The 20831-nt window shown below is 40.6% G+C and overlaps 2 protein-coding genes and 1 long non-coding RNA gene across 4 annotated transcripts in view; 2 read left to right on the forward strand and 1 right to left on the reverse strand.

The window, feature by feature from the left end:
- The window catches only part of LOC309702568 (uncharacterized protein), a 1257380-nt gene that overhangs the window by 562286 nt on the left and 674263 nt on the right, over positions 1–20831 (forward strand). The window lies entirely within an intron of this gene.
- LOC309702580 (protein NLRC3-like) overlaps positions 1–20831 on the forward strand; it is a 92605-nt gene that overhangs the window by 61618 nt on the left and 10156 nt on the right. The gene's annotated exons all lie outside the window — the stretch shown is intronic.
- Positions 6847–13098, reverse strand: LOC309702663. Of its 2 annotated transcripts, XR_014275692.1 has the most exons (4): positions 12855–13098; positions 11196–11384; positions 10753–10849; positions 6847–8487 (listed from the first exon to the last, which is right to left on the reverse strand). It is a non-coding gene; the product is annotated as an uncharacterized lncRNA (long non-coding RNA). The 2 variants fall into 2 exon arrangements; XR_014275693.1 differs by lacking the exon at positions 12855–13098 and having other exon boundaries at positions 11196–11683.

The following is a 20831-nucleotide window of genomic DNA, read 5'->3' on the forward strand; positions in this document are numbered from 1 at the left end:
GAAACCAATTATTCTAGCCTGGTTCCTTAAATCTATGGCATTTTTCCCATGCTGACTGATATGCTGCTCAGTGTCTTTTGCTGTCTGTCATGATCCTGGTAGTGATGGGTCGTTCGCGAACGAAATGGCTCTTAGAGCCGGCTCTTTGACGTGAACGACGAGAGCCGGCTCCTTATCGCGAGCCGTCACGTGTTTTTTTTTTTTCTTTCTCTCACCCTCTCTCTCTCTCTCGCACTTTTTTTCCGCTTCACTTCGCACCTGAGCCTTGTGCTTTACGCTGGGCAGAGGGGGGAGGGGCGGTAGTTACACTCAGTAGCACAGGAACAGAGCCAGAGGGAGAGAGAGAGAAAGAGAGCCAGGGACAACAACGTCACATTAGAAAGGTATAGTAATCATCCACAACTATTTTCGGTTGCAGATGATAAAGGATTCAGAAAGTGCGGATTCATGCAGGCCCATATGACAGAGAATGTGCATCTTCTTTTTGTTTTCATATTATAATTTATATTTAATTGTGTTTTGCAGTGTTTTGTGTTTTCACTTTAAATTTGTAAAAGGAAACAGCTGAAAATTTAAATAGTTAAAAGTTGAAATGTGAATAGTTGATTTTTGTATTATATGATTTATTTATTACATTTTATGTGGCGTGAATAAATAAAAGTATATTTACAGTGGTCCCTAGAGACAAAGCACATACAAACTTCAAATCACGTACGAACTCTGCAGCACGTACAAACTCCAAAACACGTAAAAACTCCAAAACACGTACAAACTCCGAAGCACGTAAAAACTCAAAACACTTACAAAAGACAACAGAAGTGCTCCAGGATGCTGGGCGCAGTGTTGAGCTTTTGTTATCTTGTGGCTACACAAGCCAGCAAGTACCTCATCATTTGTGTGTCTCTGGCTGTATTTCACAAACTCAGCAACTTCCTCATCTTTCTCAATGAAGACACCTTCAAAGTTCCCCTGCTCTGAAGTGCTGAACGAACACAGTGACAGTTGTTTGAAAAGAAACATCAAAATACAATTTTTGTACAAATCCTTATTTGATTTATGTCCACAATGCATAACGTACCTTGCATTTGATTGAAAGTGATAAAGCTTGCGGTTTCCATCAACTGACACGGCGAGCATGTCTGGAGTGCAGGCAGGGCAGCTAAAGCATGGCTCCTTGCACATCCTGTCCACCTCACACTTTACAGCACTCCACTCCAAGAAACTTTTACTGAAGGCATCAGCTGATATTCGGCCAGTCTTTTAAGTAGAGGACAAACAACAGAATATTCAAGGACAGTCATCATAAACATTGATTTGCACAATTTCCTTAAACTTGACAAATTTAGAAACTCACCCTTCCAAAATGGGCTGTTCTTTCATCCAGCACTTTGACAAACGCCTTAAGTGACATCCCTGGTGCAGCTTCTTAATGTCATAGAAAGACTGAAAGACATCCATTGAAAACAGGGTGCAGAAATTTAAGGTGCCAGGCCAATATCCACCACCCTGGAAGTCCTTAACTGAGGGGGACCACATTAGGTCACAGCTGGTGCAGCTCACCACTGGCAGCGCAAGGTTATAACGGCCTTTAGGAAGGATAAGGAGAAATCCAGTCATGGCTCAACAAAGACATTTTTTTCATGTTGTGAAGATTTCATGTTGTTTTCAAAGCAGTCTGGTAAATCCAAATGACCTTTGACAGGTGCCCACATATACTGCGGGCCGAGGGTAATTCAAAACAATGTAGCAATGTACAATTTGCACTAAAACCTGCAAACACATCTATTGTGTATGTACTGTGTGACAAAAGAGCAACTTACCATTTATGGTTACAAGAGCCACAATTGCGCCGGGTGAAACCTCAACGTTACCTGCTGGGCAGTCACACACACAGTCTGGCCTTTGCACAGGCAACAGCCGAACTAACAGTAAAAACACACAATATATACAAAAAGAATTGGAAATTAAATGATACACAATAAATATACAATAACAGCACACACTCATAGTACATAGCAAGAAATGCATAGGACTTAAAAACTGTACCTATTGGCTTGTGAAACTCTGATGAAGGCTGCAAAAACCCTCCAGAAGAATATATAGGGCACCTCTGTGAGGGGGGTGCACCTTTCGCACGTACGAGCACGTGCACATGCAGTCTCATGCACGCGCGTTCACTCATCCAAAAAAGGGGCACTTCCGGGCCATGCGGGTATGTTTATTCAATTAAATATAGTGATGGAAAAGCTCCGGACGCCCCGATTCATCCCGGCCATCCGTCTGTTTGTTTGCTCATACAGTGTCAGTGAGGCTAAAGCACAAATCATCAGCACTGCAGAGCGTCTTCTGTGTGAACTGAGATCAGTGCCGCACATTGTTTGCACCACTGATGAGAATGTCGGATACCTGCTAAATACCAATCATCACACTCGCGGAGTTAAATCAGCGCTGCTCCACATGATTGGAAACTACTGGTCTGGGAGACACAAGATTTAATGTACATCTGTTATAAAAACCTTACTGTGCACTACACAGAAAATTAAATAAAAACGTATGCTAACACTTTTTTCTGGTCATTTGTGTTTGTGTTTGGTCAAAGTAATTATGGAAAACACGCTGAGAAAAATATATCACAACCCTGCACACCCAGGGGGTTTAGGAAGTGTAAAGAAGCTCCGTTTCTCTGTTTCATTCCTGAGATGAAACCTCTTCTTGTTGCGTTTGATGGTGTCAGACTCTGCAACTAAACGCGCATCCCTGTTGGCCACAAATGCCTTGACTAAGCCTTTCAACGATTCGTGGGTAACAACTTTAGAATTAACATCATTGAGTGTTACACCTTTACACTTAACCTGAGTCTTGCCCTGTTTTGTGTAATAACATTAGCATTTTGGACCTCCAGAGACAAACTCAGTAATGTGATCATCCTCTCCAGACCCGCCATCATTGAGCTCATCAGTCAGCTCACCGAGGTGTGGTCCTAAAGGGGGTACCCACTCCCCGGGATGAGAGGTGAAGATAACTGAATCTGTGTCGCAGTAAAGAATGCGTTCCTGCAGCTTGTCTAACAAGTCATACAGAGTGAGCCTCGCATAGGCCGTAGTCCTTGACTGCCTGATCAGTCGACTTTAATGATGACCAATCACACCCCCACATGACCACGACATTAAGACCATAATGCATTCTTAGAGCATTCACCTTCTCACAACCTGCATCATACAACTCGCCATATGACAGCTTGGCGGCAGGGTTAACATCACTCTCCGGGTAGCAGCGGAGACAGCCGTGATAGAAACACCCAAAGAATTCATATGCACTTCTGCTGGAAGCATCAAATCCATCCACAAAATAAGGTCCTACTTTTTGATCGCCGCCTCTGAGAGCATGCTTGATAACAATGTTTTGTTTCGTATTGAAGCCATTCAAGAGACACGTCTGAAAATGTCTTATTCTGATCAACATACGCACCGTGATGAGTCAATGCCAGGTGTCTTTTGGAAGAAACAAGGTTTTGAAAATCCCCATGCAGTATGACGCCAGGGTGGCGTGTGAAAATGGATCAATCTGCGTGCACTCCATCAAGGTCTCGCGGTATATTTTACAAGCCATTCTCAGCACTTCGACATCATTAATGCAGTACTTACGCATTTCAGCCTGTAAATCCTGGGGGCGTGGCATAACTTGAGGGCTGGCCACACCCGAAGTCCTGGCCGCACACCTGCTCCTCATCTGGGCTCGTCGGGGGAGCTATTTAGATGAGTGATGGAGCTTCCACCGATGCTGGATTATTGCGTTGGACTACACGTCAGTCTTCTAACATAGTCAAGTGTGAGTGTATGCCTGCTGGGACAAGTGTGTAACGGCTGCCTCTATTGTTTTCCCCTCAGGAGGAGTGTGGGACAAGAAGGAGCAGTGAGCACGGGGAGTGCAGGGACACTGGAGCAGAGAGCACTACACGGGGACTTTAGGGAAGTCTGGGAAACTGGGGATTCATTGTTGTTTACTTCACCACCTTGTAAATAAACACTGTTGCACTGAAGAGTCCAGCGTTTGGGTCCTATTTCCCCCATCTCCCCACGGTCTGCCAGCCAGACCGTGACAGAAACTTGAAAAGTCTCAAGCCAATGTGTATTTTTAATGCACTGCTGAGCTATTTAGTATTGTTTTAAATGTGTATTTCCTATGCACTTTTTCCCTTTGAAATGAGAATAATTTGTTGTACAACATAGAATATTTTGAAAGAAATTTAGAAGCACTACAAGCAACCAGTAGTAATAATAAGTTACAGGCATGATAGCTTAAATGTTGAACTACTGTGTTCTGGCCTGGTCCCCAGGTCAGGTTTTTTCCCTTTGCTTATTTGGATTGGATTGGTTTTGAGGACCTGAGAAGAATAGAGGATCCCTTTTCCAGTACTGGATGGCGAGCCCAGCCCAAATAGCCGGATGAACTGGTAGATTGTAACCCAACTGGTTACAAACACACTGAGTGACTATTGAACATTGAAAGACTGAAATTGACTTTAAAAAAGACACAAAAGACAATATATCCTTGGGTCGACCATTTGTGGGGTTTATTTTATTTTATTTTGTTTTCAAGAAGCGCACTCTACTTTTGTTAAATGTGCACAACTTTAATAATTGCTAATAAATGCAATTGTGTTTTCTACACCTACTGTGTACAAGTCCTCTGTTGTCATACACCCTTAGCTCCTACAAATCTAGAACCTGTCTGATCTGGTCCATATTTCCCTTCTGTCCTCGTACTGTGGTTAAAGGTAACTATACTGCCGTACTACAGGCAACGAAGGCAAGAAGTAGCATTAACAGGTCTTACATGCCCATTACTAGTATTGCACCACCAGTGTTACATAATCATTGCTAATCCTTTTCATTTTGGCCAGTCCAAGCATTTAGAAATAAATAAACACAAAAACACCATTCAAAGATAATTTTTACTTTTTCTACTTATCAGGTACGACCAATCTGAAATATCTTTTGGAGAAATGAACATTATATCCTAAACTTGACCTCAGGCCCATCAGGTTAATGCAGTCATTACATGGACATGTTTCATTTTAAAATGAGATCAGAATAGTTTGGCATTAAGTCATAAATCTGTAAGAACAAACCTGTGTTCACAAACATGTTTATCTCTCTTGTGTTTACTGCGCGGGTCTGTGATCCTCTGGTAAATGTAGCTGTAAATGTTGTTTTCCAATATAGACGAGTACTGCTGCGTTCATACACCGATGTTCTCCATGTTCTTTGCAAATAATGCAAATGCTTGTGGATGGTGCTGAGGATTTATATGACATCTTTCAGTGAATCCCACAGGCTGAGTTCTTCTCTCTTTGCCTAACTGCTTGCTGTCTCTGAACCAAAAGAGCTCCAAGTCACATTATCCATGTGCTCAAGTGCAAGTGCTGATCCATGTTCTCAGCCAGTGGTGTGACTGGTGTGGGGACAGGTGAACCAGTCTGACTGAAGCTGGGAGGTGAGGACTTCATTCATTCAATAACAGCCCCTCTCGCTCAGTTTTTTCATTCGCTCTTGCTCAGATCTCTGCGAACCTGCTTGCAGTGTGTCGCTCAGTGTGGTTTATCATCTTCATCTTAACTTCCTGCTTCTATCATGGTTAAAGCTGATGAATCCTCTGGACATCAAACACTGATGGTGTTATTGGAGCTGAGTGAAGTTTGATGGCTTTATTATTCACGCTGTGACACATGGCAGCTGTCAGAGCAGAACACATTAAGTCAGCAGGTGTATTTAAATTCAGCCTCTGCTTCCTCTGGAGGTCCATGACATCACAGTGTGGCCGCAAAGGGCGTCCAGAATCCTAGCCTCCCACAAAAATGTCCACCTTCTCCCTGGATTTGAAGCACAGGTGGGCCCACCCTATCCCAAGATGCATTGCAGCGTGGTGGTGGAACATATATTTTGGGTCCAGAGATAGAGCAGCGCTCTCTCTAAGTCTTTGAGGCTGTTTTCTGTTTGAGTCTGGCTTCAGTTCAGTCTAATTTAGCAGCTGTGACATCAGAGATTGTAGGGGAGGAACAGCCACACCCACAGGTGAGTTTCCCACCCAGAAACAGAGCGTGAACATCACCTCTGTCTGCGCTGTGTTGGTCACAAGCTTTGTTCTGGGCTTTTCAAATCAAATCAAATCAAATCAAATCACTTTTATTGTCACATCACATGTGCAGGCACACTGGCACAGCACATGCGAGTGAAATTCTTGTGTGCGAGCCCCACAAGCAACAGAGATGTGCAAACACAACAACACAAACGAGCAAAATACAAGAATGGCCAACCTGAAACTAATAAATATATGTACAATATATAATAGTGTATGCATTTCTGGATGTGTATACTAAATATTTTCCTACGTGTGTGTGTGTGTGTGTGTGTGTGTGTGTGTGTGTGTGTGTGTGTGTGTGTGTGCACATTTTTACAAATTAAATAGTAAAACAAATAAAATAAAATAATAATAATAATAATAATAATAATAATAAAATATATATAAATATACAGAGTTGAATATGTGCAAAACAAGTGGCATTTATATACAGTGTGGAGTGCATAATGTTGAAGTTCCAGTAGTGAAGCTGAGGTGTCTATGAAGTGTTCAGCAGTCTGATGGCCTGATGGAAGAAGCTGTCTCTCAGTCTGCTGGTTCGGGACCGGATGCTGCAGAACCTCCTTCCTGATGGAAGCAGTCTGAACAGTTTATGGCTGGGGTGACTGGAGTCCTTGATGATCCTCCCCGCTTTCCTCACACTCTAATAAGTAAAACATTGGTTCAAATAAAAAAAACATGTTAACGTTTTCCACTAGAATTTTTGAGTTAAGCCAACTTCTGGCAGAATAACATTAATTCAAAGCAATATTTTTGAGTATGGTGAAGTAGCTTTTTTGGCCACAATTAAAAACATTCTTAAGTAAAATTAACTTAATAATTTTCGACTAGAACACAAAAATTTAAGTTGATCCAACGTGAATTTTATGTATAGTGAAGTTACTTTTTGGCCACAAAAAAAAAAACACATTCTGAGTAACATGAACTTAATAATTGTCAACAAATACACAGGAATTTAAGTTGATCCAAGATTATATTTATGTATGGTGAAGTAACTTTTTGATCAAAATAAAACACATTTATAATTAAAATGAACTTAACTGTCGGCATAAATAGTATTTATGTTGGTCAAATATGATATTTTGGTTACAGTGTAGTAATTTTTTGGTCCCACAGGAGATTCTATAAGGGTATTTACCTGTTTCCCAGCAGGCTAATTCGCTCCAAAATACAACCTTGATCATTTGGCTGTGTCTTATAACCATGACTACCGCGTAGGCAGGCTCATGCATGGTGGTGCCTGCCCACAAAGAAGTCAAGGTTCTAAGACCTTAGAAACTTGTCGATCACTTTTTTCCCCAAACGAACGTCAGCCTTAACATGGGCTGTGTGTGCGCTTGTGTCATGACCTTCAGAAAAAAGAAATGGATGTTGTGTGTATTTGTTTGAATGCGGCAGATGTGATGCCAAATACCTGGACATCAGCTAACGGACTCGTACCTGGTGCTCAGAAAGAATAGAAATTCAGACAGATGTATTCAAATGAGTTAGACCCATTTAATTACAATAACAAACATCACAATTCTTTAACGTGCATGCGAAGTGCAAGATTTGTGGGCTTCAGTTTCCTAGAACACAAATTGCCCGCTGAAACTTAAGGAACTGTGTATTAAAATTGTAATAAAACCTACTACTTGAATCCTCTTTTTTTTACTTTAACATGTGACAGTGAATCAAAACAAAAGATGACAGGCTGCTATACATTAAATGCACTAATTTAAACATAAAATGAGCAAAGCTTCTTTCATTCAACTTTGTCAGCACTCTTACAAAGTATTCTTGATTCTCTTCCATATTTGACTTTTCACCCTCAAGATTAAGGCCAGCTAAAGAGGGCATTACACAAACTTTAAAACACACCAATACCCTCAGAACACAGGTCATGGAAGAAATTAAACGCATTCCTTAAAAATGTGCAAATAACAGCATTTAAGACACAGCAAACCATTAACTCAGAAGACTTAAGAACAGCGCTTTAAAATTTAGTAAAACACAATGAAGTAGTGCCAGAAATGCAGGAATAAGGTTTTTGTGAAACTCACTCACGAATGGTCTATCAAGTCTGCTCTAGAAAATACCAAACTAAAGATTCATTACTTTAGAGCTGGCTTTTTGTCCATCAAGCTCAAGGCATAGCTTTTGAAATACCTCAAAGGTAAATTTCAGCTGCTTGGGATAGGTAAGGTTCAGAGCGTAGATTACTCCCATCATCAAAGCACAGGATCTGGCAACATCAATCCTCTCCAGGATCTTGGATCCCTCAACGATGATGGTTGGAGGCCCATCACCAATGATAGCAATCTTCATGATTTGCATTGCAAGGTCTGCGTTGAGCTCCTCCTCATCCTTGTAGGAGAAATTAAATGTTAGGATGTATAAAATACATAGCTCAAGCACTTCAGGATGACGTGCATAAGGGAATGAACTACTACAGGTAGGAAAATAAGCTAAAACAGGTTGTCTTTTGTGTTTTTCAGTGATTTTACTTTGTCATTCTGTAATTTTTAAAAGCTAAATTAAACCATAATCCAACGTTTAAAATAAAAAATGTCTTGTTTTTCACAGTTTTGTTTTTCCACTTTGAAAAGAAAATCTAATAAATCATTTTTAAGGGTTATTCCACTTCTAAGTGAAATTTTATCTATTGCCATATTGCCACAGTTAGAAAGTGAGAAACAAGCCTTTTGTAAACAGCACACTAATTCTCCTGATCCGGAAGCAATCCATTTGCTTTAGCAGAGCACAAACAATGGAAGTGAATAGCAGGTGCTAGCATGTTGTGTGCAAAAGTGATTAAAATGACTAACAAAAATGAAAACAGTAATGAAAACAAATATTTCTTGGGAGCTCAGTAATCATGTTCACGGCAAATGAAAAGTGCAAAAGTAACACGGAAGATTTGCAGAAGCTGATTTAGACTTGAGACTACATTGCAGTTACGACAAACACCGCTGTAAACATCCACTGCATGGTGCATGGATATAACGCAACAGTTGGAAAAGCCTCCAGCTTCCATAAACAAACACACACAGCCACTACTATACAAGCATGGTAAGCTGCAGTAACAATGGATGGGTCTTTGATTTGTTGAAGAAATATTGCACAAATAGCATGTTGGTTTATAGACACTGGTCGGCAGTGGCTTCAACTGCTGTGTTATAACCATGTGGAGACTTACAGCAGTGCTTTGTCGTAATGTAGTCCCAAGTCTAAATCGGCTCCTGAAAATCCTTCATGTCAATTCATACTTTTCATTTGCAGTCAGCATGATTGTTGAGCTCCCCAGGAATACTTGGTATCATTATTGAGTGATTTTAATCACTTTTGCACACAAAATGCTAGTACCTGCCATTCACTTCCATTGTTTATGCTCTGCTAAAGCTGCTGCCAGATCAGGAAAATGACTGCGCTGGCTACAAAATTTTTTATCCTGTGTGTTTATGTTGCACCTTATCACGGAAACAGGTTTCTATTCAGCAAATTATGTTCAATGACAATGGCAATAAACATCTTCAGATTGTAATTCTGAAATGCTTTTTTCTCACTTATACATGGCAATAGACATATCTTCACTTAGGGTTGGAATGTCCCTTAACTCATTCAGTGCCAGCCACTCTCAGATTTCATACTCCCCTCAGTGCCAGAGATATTTAGCTTTTTCACTGATTTTGAAGGCTCACAGAATATTTTGTTCTATGACTATGTGAATTCTGAAACCACCATGACAAAAATGAGTCTCTCTTCTTTCAGCAGCAAAAAAAAATGTTTCTACCTCTGTTATTTAGAAATCTGCAGTAGAAAAGAGAAACTTTCATGACAAAACACCTGTTTCTGGATCAAAAGCGCTTTGTGTAAATAGGTTTTTCTAGCAGATCAGTGACTTTGATGTAAATATTTCGTGTTTCAATGATTCATGCAACATCTCAACTATGTTTTACTACTATGAAGTAAAAAAATCACCTGTAAAAATGTACTTTTGGCAGATTATTTTTTGTATAAAAATAGTTGTTTATAGACAATTTCAACATTTGAAAAATATATAAGAAAAAAGCGACTGATTTATGATTCAGAGAGTCTGTGTGTGTGTGTTACTCCCGCACAAGTGAGTGCGCGACTTAGTCTGTTCACCCCCCACCCGGCCATCGGTTCGTCTATCAACAATTTCTGTGCGTTTTATGCAGCAAATCGTTCATTATTCTGGTCCCTGCTGCCTTCAGAAGTTTCTAACAGGAGATACTGGTCAGATAAATCCGGTTCATGTTCACTGGAATCGCTAGAAAAACCATGACGTCAGGCTGCAGACACCTCAAGCTCGAAATGACGAGCTGGATCAAAAATCGCGCCACAATACTCGTTCTCAGTAGAGCCGACTGTCACGCTGGTGGGATTTTATCCATGTAATCAACTCCACCACCTTCTCAATTCAATAAAAAGCTCAAGAGGCGTCTATGGCACTGAGCGTTCGGATTCATTTTGACGTCTAAAGACGTCTATGGCACTGAATGACTTAAATACTCAACCCTGAACAGAAAATCCAATGAACAAAACACAAAGACCCAACAGAGACATGCATTCAAAACTAAACAAAAAATTAAAAACCAACTCAAGTACTTGCGCTGTATTGTTTGAAAAGATCCTCCTCCTTCTCTCCAAGATAGACTATGAGGCAGCGAACAGCAATTTCTCTGCGCTTTTCAACTGTGTTGTCCTGATTGATAGAAAAAAATAGAAGGTGTTCAAAATACTCTTTTTCAGTGGAAAATGTGCCCACATTACAGAACTGGCAACAGAAACTGAGTATTTCAGAGGTTCTCATTGTTGAGTGAGTTGAGTGTTTCCTTGATCTGTGTGATTTTTGGCTACCCCATGACTTAAATGAACAAAAACAATCTAGGTAAGGACATGGCAGAGGCTGTACACTGGGGATATGGCGTAACCTATAATGTTTCATCAGCTCTTCCTTAGTGGAGGTTGCAAATTTACAGATTTTGCAAGGCCAATCCATACTTCATGATTCTGAATTACTCAATTCAAGCTTACTTGTTAAAGCTTACTTCAGAAGGTCCCTTGGTATTTGATACCAGGAGAAGATGATGGTTTGAGCCTTTGTCCTGGCAAGAAACACAGCAAAGTAACTGAATATTTCGGTGAGATTCCCACTTTCTTTAGAAGGCTGACCACGTCTTAACTGGAACCCCTAGATCTGCAACGCCAGGACAGTGTATAACACCAGAAAGTTGTGCCTGCACAAAAATACAAAAGATGGTATTTTCAACTTCACCTGTGAGTCTTCAATACAGTGAATAAGTTTCACCTGTCAAAGCTGTGTGAGCTAGAACCAAACATTCAAAACTACATAGACCTGAATACACTGGGTGCTGGAAGGCCTAACGTGGCTTTCCATAGATCAAATATACATAGAGGTGACATGGACTGGGCCAGTCTGTTGGAGCGTGTATCCCCAACGACCGCGATCTTGGAGGGGTCTCCACTCGCCCCCAGTGCATGTATTTCTACTGAGGAATGTGTTAACTCAAAAAATAAATAAATAAATAAATAAAATAAAATTATATATATATATATATATATATATATATATATATATATATATATATATATATATATATATATATATATATTAGTTTTTTTTTTATCAACAAAAGCAAACATAAGGTGTGGCATGACAGGACAGAATCATTTCTGACAGTAAATACGAAAAAAAACCCAAACTTTTTTATACACAAGCTACAATGTCAATAATCCCACTTGATCTGTTTTCATTTCATTCTCCAAAACCAAATTGGAATCAATGCTGAGTCAGCAGCTATGGTCATTTTTGTGCACCCTAGTGTTGCAAAAACTGGCATACTACTGAAACCATATGTGGGATTATTGACCTTTCTTGCCTTATCTGTTTGGAAAAATATTTAAACATTTTCCTTATTTACCATGGGTGAATACATTCCTCAGTAGAAAAAATGCACTGGTGGCGAATGGGGACCCAACCAAGATGGCGGCCCGCTATTGATTTTTTTCTTACTTTCAACCTTTATTGAGGCATATCAATGTTACAGCCAGTGCCAATGCACGTCGCCTCTACGTCTCTACAAAACACGGAAAGTACCCAAAAATTAGGGACAGCTAACTAGCCTACCATATGCGGCACAGTGCACTTAAGTCTGGTCTTTTACCTGTGAAAATAGGCCGAGCAGCCGGTGAAGAACCGCTCTTAGCGGTCAACAGACACACCGGACTAATGGCGACCGCACTTCCTGCGCAGAAGCCAATGGGGTTGAACTTCACCCCGTAACGTTACGAAAATTTAGAAGCGTTTCTTAACAATTACTAACATAAAATGCTTCCCTTCAAAAAATAAATTTCACATTTCAAAAATAAAATCACAGTGAACACAACTTAGCTTGGCTAGCTACGTTAGCATAGTAGTTTGCGCCGGGGCGAACAACGTCCGCTATCTTTTAAAAATTATAAGACAATTACAGTGGTCTGCATTAGAGTAACGTCAGTGTTAAATTTTCCAAAAAGAGCCCAACAATTTATGCTATCGCGGAATTAGCTGCTGTGTGTATATTAAAACACACAAACGCGGGGGCAAGCTAAGATGTATGTTATGTATGTTACGTCGTTGTTTTAAAGTAAACTAACAAAATCCAGAGCGACTGCAGATATGTGTAATTTCGCATAAAATTACTCACCGTTCGCGACGAACACAGCTCTTGATAAACCTTGAACACGTGCTGTTGAATATGTCCGCTTGTGTAGAAGAAGGGAACTATGAGCTGTTTACACGTCATCAAGTTGTATTTTACATCGACAGAACTTAAAATTATATTGTTTTTTGATTAAAAGAAGATTTTAAATTCAGACAAATCACGATTATATATTGAGTAAAGAGGCATAATTTATGTGTCACCCGAACTCAATAAAATAAAAATTTTAATTAGGAAGTCTAACAGTATTTATGAACTTGATTTTTCATTTCACAACAACATATATATGTAAGTAATGACTAAAGATCCCATTAATTACTTTTTAGAGTGCAGGCACCGCTTCCTGTAGATGTCTTGGAGGGAGGGAAGCTCACCTCCAATTATCCGTTCAGAGCACCGCACTACTCGCTGGAGAGCTTTGCAGTTGTAGGCGGTGCTGTTGCCATACCAGGTGGTGATGCATCCAGTGAGGATGCTCTCAATGGCACAGTGATAGAAGGTCCTGAGGATGCGGGGGCTCATGCCGAATCTTTTCAGTCTCCTGAGAAAGAAGAGGCGCTGCTGCGCCTTCTTCACTGTTTTGTTTGTGTGTACTGACCACGTAAGATCCTCAGCCAGATGTACACCAAGGAACCGGAAGCTGCTCACTCTCTCCACAGCAGCGCCGTTGATGGTGATGGGGGTGTGTACTTCTCTGCACCTCCGGAAGTCCACTATCAACTCCTTTGTCTTTGCGACGTTGAGGGTGAGATGGTTGTCTTGACACCAGTGGGTCAGGGCGCTGACCTCCTCCCTGTAAGCCGTCTCATCACCGTTGGTGATAAGACCCACCACTGTAGTGTCGTCCGCAAACTTCACAATGATGTTGGAGCTGTTAGTGGCTGTGCAGTCGTAGGTGTAGAGTGAGTACAGGAGAGGGCTCAGTACACACCCCTGTGGAGCACCAGTGTTCAGTGTGATGGGGGATGAGGTGATGCTGCCCAGTCTGACCACCTGGCGTCTGTCAGACAGGAAGCTAAGGATCCAGCTGCAGAGGGAGCTGCTCAGTCCTAGATCCTGCAGTTTCCTGTCCAGCTTCGAGGGAACGATGGTATTGAATGCTGAGCTGTAATCTACAAACAGCATCCTCACATACGTGTCTCTCTTCTCCAGGTGTGACAGGGCAGTGTGTAGTGTCAGGGCTATGGCATCATCAGTGGAGGGTGGAGCTTGTGAGTGATGGAAGCTGAGAGCGGTGTTTGCACATGCTCAGTGTGACAGGATGTTGGCTGCTGTGTTTGCACATGCTCAGTGTAACAGGATGTTGGCTGCTGTGTTTGCACATGCTCAGTGTAACAGGATGTTGGCTGCTGTGTTTGCACATGCTCAGTGTGACAGGATGGCTTGATGGCTCTGTCCCAATTCAGGGTCTGCATGCTTGAAGTACGCATTTTAAGTGCGGTTACGTCACCGCCACGCGACGACGGCTGTCCCAATTCGAAGTGTACTTCAAATGCATACTCCAAATGCGCCGTCGATTTCCCCAAATATCAAGCGTGGTCCGGCGCACGCGTCGTGGTCCCATATATCCCACAATTCATAGCGCAGCGGTGGGTGTGGATAATTTTGCCGCAAAATACGGCAGAAGGGAGCGGCCGAAGAGATTTTCTTTTTTTTCCCCCAAACTTTATTGAAATTATAAAGTGAACAGTCAGTCATTCCAGTTCAGTTTGTACAGTAGACATACAAGGCAAATAAGAGTAACAATATACAGTACAATGAAATAAGAAGGATAAATAAATAAAGGAGAAAAAAAGAAAAAAAAAGGGGGGGGAATGTGACAGACTTCATAACAACTTTGTACTTGAAAATTGTGACAGCTCATTCGTTAAACATTTCTGAATGAATTTAAATCAATGATAAACCTTTTTTATTGGAAGTTAATTTAAGAGAGTTTAAGTAATATTCAATTTCAATCAAAAACAAATTAAATGATGGGGTTGAGTTTTGAAATTTACATTTATGTATATGGAACTTCCCTAATAAGATGGAGCGGCCGAAGAGTGAATTGTCAAAAGTACTGAATATGACGTCACTTATTTATGTGCGAATGTTTAATAATTAAAGTCAGTCATATATCCACAAACACAACAAGCTGAAAGTCAGTGATATATGTATATGTGTGTATATATAAATGTGTATATATGTATATATATCTGCATGATGTCACTGTAACCAGTGACATCATCCAGTTTGTGTTTTGACCTCCAGAGGGCGACAAATCCGCACAGACAGAGAGCTCAATTCAAACTTTGCTGCCATCAGGAATAATTCTTCAAATATAATCATCAGTGTTTGAGCAGTTATGATATCAGGAACAATCTAGACATGTGTGACAATACTGAACATGTCACATGACACACCTTAAACATCATGTGATCCACTCTCAGTCTGCACTTTCATTCATGACTTCAACAGGTTGAAATGAGCTTTGAAGAAACATTCAGTGAAACAAAGCTTTCATCACAGGATTCATGTGAGCAGCAGATGAACTTTGTACCAAAAACATCTTCAATAACAGAGTCTGAATGAAGCTCAGGTGTTGATGCTGCTCACTGATTGGACGCTTGGTTTCAGCTCTGCTCTCAGTCTTTACTGCACAGGTGAAGGTAGAAAGTGTGACTGGATCTATAGACTGGAAACAAAGAAACATGCTGAACATTTGAAGCTTTGCAGCAGAAATGTTCATGTTACAAATACAGCAGAGCTGATCTGGGATCAGTGTGTTCACACCTGCAGCTACAACAAGGTTTCATGTCTCCACACGTCAGCATGTGAACTTTACTCTGACTCAGTCTGAGCAGTCAGACGGCATATTTTTAAAGTTAACACATCAGTACACACAGAGCTGAGCCCCTCCCACCTGTGCTGAGTTTCAGGTGGAGCCCCGCCTCCTTCCAGGAAGCAGCTCACCTGTGTGTCCGTGTTTAGTGTCCAGGGGCCTGTGCTTCGTACCGCGCTAAGTGAGTTAGCTGGATTAGATTGTTGACGATTTCGCGTGATCCTGGATCGTTCGGTTCCCCGAAGCCCATCCGGGACTTGCTGTCATAGCAACAGAGCCGTAAGCGTAAACCTGCTGGGGAGCAGGTTTACTTTATGTAAACAGGATTAGATCGCGGCCACGCAGGTATGCCCGCGTCATTCATACGAAAGCAACAGCGATATTCCACCACTGTTTCACCATAAATAAATAACATCACTGTAACCAAAGATAATGCAGCACTTGATCCTTTTATTGATTTCACACAGATACATACAGGTCATTCCCTAAAAAAGGGAAATGTACTATTAACATTCTATTACATGTATGTGATTATTACAGATGTAATTCATATTTCAGAGTAGTAATTGTAAATTACTTCGTGTAATCAAGATGAGAGACCACGGCTATAAAAGCGAAGGTGGATTTGGGAAGTCTGTCGCAGTCATATCCTGTCCGTTTACGCGAGCAACCCATTGCGGAAGGTGCAAGATTGATAAGGAGAGTCCTCAGAATTCAGCGTATATTGCGGGATAGACAGGATCCTTTAGCTCAGCGCGACAGTGTGCTCATAGAGAGATATCGATTTTCCCGTGAGGGTATTATTTACTTAACCAACTTGTTGACGAGGGGGTGCAGGACCACCACCTGTCTTTTTTTTTGCTCTGCCCTTTTCTTGGTTGCTGTTATAAACAAACAAACAGATTATTTCAGGGTCTCTTTCCAAGAGACGAAAAGCAGTATAAGTGATAAATATTACCATTCTGTAGAATATTCTTATATTTCACTTTTACTTGTTCCCATGTTCTAGTGGGTCCTGTTGTGGCTCTAATGTGAAAGGGGATATAATATAACAGAGGTGGGACCAAGTCATTGTTTTGCAAGTCTCAAGTAAGTCTCAAGTCTTTATCCTCAAGTCTCAAGTCAAGTCTCAAGTAATGTCAGGCAAGTCAGAGTCGAGTCTCAAGTCACTGGTGTAAAAGTCCGAGTCAAGTCACAAGTCTGAAACTTTGAATTTCAAGTCCTTTCGAGTCTTTAAAAAAAAAAAAAAACGAAAAAATAATGTTGCAGTTATGCTAAATGTAAATATTAGACCATGTAATTTTAAAATCTGTGTTTTTCTCAACACATGAAAAAATAGTGAACTTAGAAAATATACACAAATTGTAAAATTGCACCTTTTTAAAATGCAGCTCAATTAAACCTAGCTCCAAGAATAGTTTTCACCGACAGTTCTGAGATAAGCTGCATGTTATTCTTGGATGCGGTTGTAGGACCAGCTTTAAAATCGCATGACAAAAATATCATACACATTAAAAAAAACTGTATCACCAACGTAGCCTGGACAACATTTGCTAGTTAGATGAAGTCAGCTATCTCATCTTAGCATATTTATATGCATATTTATAATCATACGGTTCTTGGAGTGAGTGCATACACTCATGAAGTTTAGTAACTTCAGGTCACTGCAACAAGCCCAGGTACAGTTTACCGACGGATGGGTGCAAGACCTTGAAATGCACCGTGTAGAAAGTAAAGACCATCGTACCTATCATAAGTTTACCAGTCTCACAAATTGTCTTCATAAATACACATTCGTTAACCGTTTATTAATAGGACCTTTGAGCTCAACGGTAATTAATTAGTAGTGGAAATAATTTCTGGTACCCATCACAGAAATGTAGCAGTGACAACAATACTGTAGTATGCTGTAATCGTACTGGGCAATTAGTGATACAAAAAACCTGTTTTATCCTGTGAATAAAAGTATATGTTTTTGTCAATGTACCATAATAACAGAAGCGAAACGCAATATTGTGTCAGGACAATTCACTATTTATGCACAATAAATAAAGGAGCATAGCGCGACAATTTCTGTTCAGCGCCAGACTTGCTTGTAACCTATATCACCAATTATGTTATGAAAATGACGTATTAACTACTACAAAACTCTGACCTTTGTGGGAATGCTTGGAGCAGACTAACCTGTGAGCTGGAGTGTTCTGGGACGTTATATTTGGTCTTTGAATGGCTGCAATCCAGTCGCCTCTTTGTTACTTCGGAAACATGGCTCGAACAATTTCTCTTCAACGACGTAATCCGATAACAACCGATCTCTTTACCCGTCGGCTTCCCGTGGCTGTCATGCGACCGGCTATTGCAGTTAATAATACAACGGCTTCTTGCCATTTTTGTGTTTCTTTTTATCGCTGTGTGACTGATTTCAATTGAAAGCCTGCGTGCGCTAGTACCGCTTGCCACGAGTTCCCAGAATCCTTTGCGGTTCTACCCGTGAATGACGTCACATTTTCAATCTCTATATAATATGGATGTTAAATTTTATATTTGGGGTAAAATATCAAGTCTTTTCAAGTAAACCGGTTCAAGTCCAATTCAAGTCCCAAGTCATTGGTGTAAAAGTCCAAGTCAAGTCACAAGTCTTAGAACATTTTTTCAAGTCAAGTCAAAAGTCATAAAATTAATGACTCGAGTCTGACTCGAGTCCAAGTCATGTGACTCGAGTCCACACCTCTGTAATATAACATATTATAATATAATATAATGTAATATAATATTGGATAATATGGTGTGATATGATAAATCTACCCTACCGCCTACTGGTGTTGGCCAGAGGGGCCGATGGCGCAATATGGCAGCCTGGCTTCTGTCAGTCTGCCCCAGGGCAGCTGTGGCTACAACCGTAGCTGCCTCCACCAGTGTGTGAATGTGAGAGTGAATGAATAGTGGCATTGTAAAGCGCTTTGGGTGCCTTGAAAAGCGCTATATAAATCCACTCCATTATTATTGTTATTATTGAATTACTTACGAGTTTGATTTGTCAGCAACTTTCTGCCAGCCCTCTCTCCTTGCTTTTGCAGCCTTTGCAGTGTTCCCTTGCGTTTTAATTAAACTCTGAAACTCCTGAAATCCCTCACTCAAGAGTTCTTGCTCTGCTGCCGAAAAATACCGAGCGCGCTCCTTCGACATTTTCGCCGACCAATCCAAGGGTTGCCGATCAATGTTTCTACTATCGATGCGTAGCCCCTGTTGGGCCACCCAGTGATCTCACATTACTTCATCCAGCTATACTAATCATCAACAACAGGTGTGTTCGGGGAACCGGAATAGCGAGCTCAGAGTTAGCGCGATGATTTGGTCTTGGATGTTTCATTTGATCTTGGATGTAGTAAGCGACGTACGAAGCACAGGGCCCAGGTGTGGAGCGGAGCTTGTTGGTGTGTGAAGAAACTGTAAGTTTGCTTTGTTTCCTCCTTTAACAGTTTGTCTTTGTATTCATGGAAACAGCACAAGCTAAAAAAAGTCACAAGTTAGTCTTTTACCTACATGTAGTTGATAGTTTCTAGATTCTGATGTCTGACTCTGCTTTAAAATACTGCGTCATAAAATGTCCGCTTTGTTCACACCATAAACGGGTTTGACAGGTTTTACATTTCGAAAATAAACTCACTGCATTTTGGTTAATGACAAAAACTATTTAAAGATAAATGCATTTAAACGCTCAATTTTTTAAAAATATTTTTTTAATAAAAGTCACAAGTTTCTGGTTAGGCATAGTATTTATACTATATTCCGACTTTTAAAATAATACAATACTTATTTAAAGTCATTGGTTTTTGCAAAGTGCCGGGTTACAAATGTTATTCAGTCTCTATCTGTGAAATAATCTGTGAATAAAGGAACATGAACATGAACACTTCTGAGAAAATTATTTTTTTGTCCAACTATTTACAGGGGCTTGAGTATAAAAGCTGAGAGTCTTTAAGCTCTTCTTAGCTGAAAAAACTGTAACATAAATATGTTTTTGCTGAGCAGCAAGTAAAACTGCCCTATTGCCTAAAAGTAAATCCCTGATGCCAATTGTAAGGTTAATATTGTTGATTGTCATTTATGCTTAGAAATATTTACTCATATATGCTTAGAGTTTTATAATCGATTGCATGATGATAGAGGTTTGATCCTTAGTAGTCTGTAAAGACTCTGTGTGCCTTCCAGAGTGCTCTGGCATGCACACAGCACTTGGGATCATGAGAGAGGTCGTACCTTCTTTTATTGTTTTATGCCTTAACTTAGTGTTGTCTCCTCTGAGCTCAGTTTCTAAAGGCCTCTCATATTAAAATAAATAAAAAAATATAATGAGAAAATAAGAATTAAGAATATATATTTAAATCCCAACAATAGCTGGACTGCAGGTTTAGGGAAGTTGTTTATGGGGTCACATCTTGACCCCCCACACATACAAACACATCTGTGTTTGTATGTCTCCAGTATGAGTTTTGTCCAGTTCTCTCCCTCATGCACAAGAAGCTCAAAGAGCTCTGCCTGGGCCCTATTTCAGGAAGCCGGTTTAGAGCAAACTCTGAGTAAGTATACCCTGAGTTAACGAAAACTCTGGGTTTTCAGTTTCACAAAGCGAGTTAAGATTAATCCTGAGTGAGTCACTATGACGACACACTCCGTGAAGCTAACCTGCCCCCTAGCAGGTTTACTTCAACTAACCCTGACGTTCTCCGCCTCTGTGTCAGAAACCTGACTGTAGGAAGTGTCAGACATGGCGTGCTCTTCCTTGAAGAGCCAGTAGATGTTGAAGCCCAAATTCTCCGCAGAGCTCTCCGCCGGGAGAGAGTGATTAGAGCGCGTTTGGACATTTTATCATTTCCTGATGATTTCCTGTGTGAGCGTTACCGTTTTTCAGCACAATCTATAAGTTATTTGGATAACATCCTCAGGCCTAATATTGCTCATGTGACACATCGTGGACATTCTCCCAGTTCTGTACATATTATTTGTATTGCACTTCGGTTTTTTGCAAACGGGAGCTTTCTGTATAATATTGGTGACGCTGAGCACGTTTCCAAGGCTATCGTCTGTCGGGCAGTCAGGAATGTTACAGTTGCACTGAAACGTCTCCTGTACTCGTCTGT

This window comes from Aulonocara stuartgranti, assembly GCF_965226115.1.
Source record: "Aulonocara stuartgranti genome assembly, chromosome: 3".
In the NCBI taxonomy this organism is placed as follows: Eukaryota; Metazoa; Chordata; class Actinopteri; order Cichliformes; family Cichlidae; genus Aulonocara; species Aulonocara stuartgranti.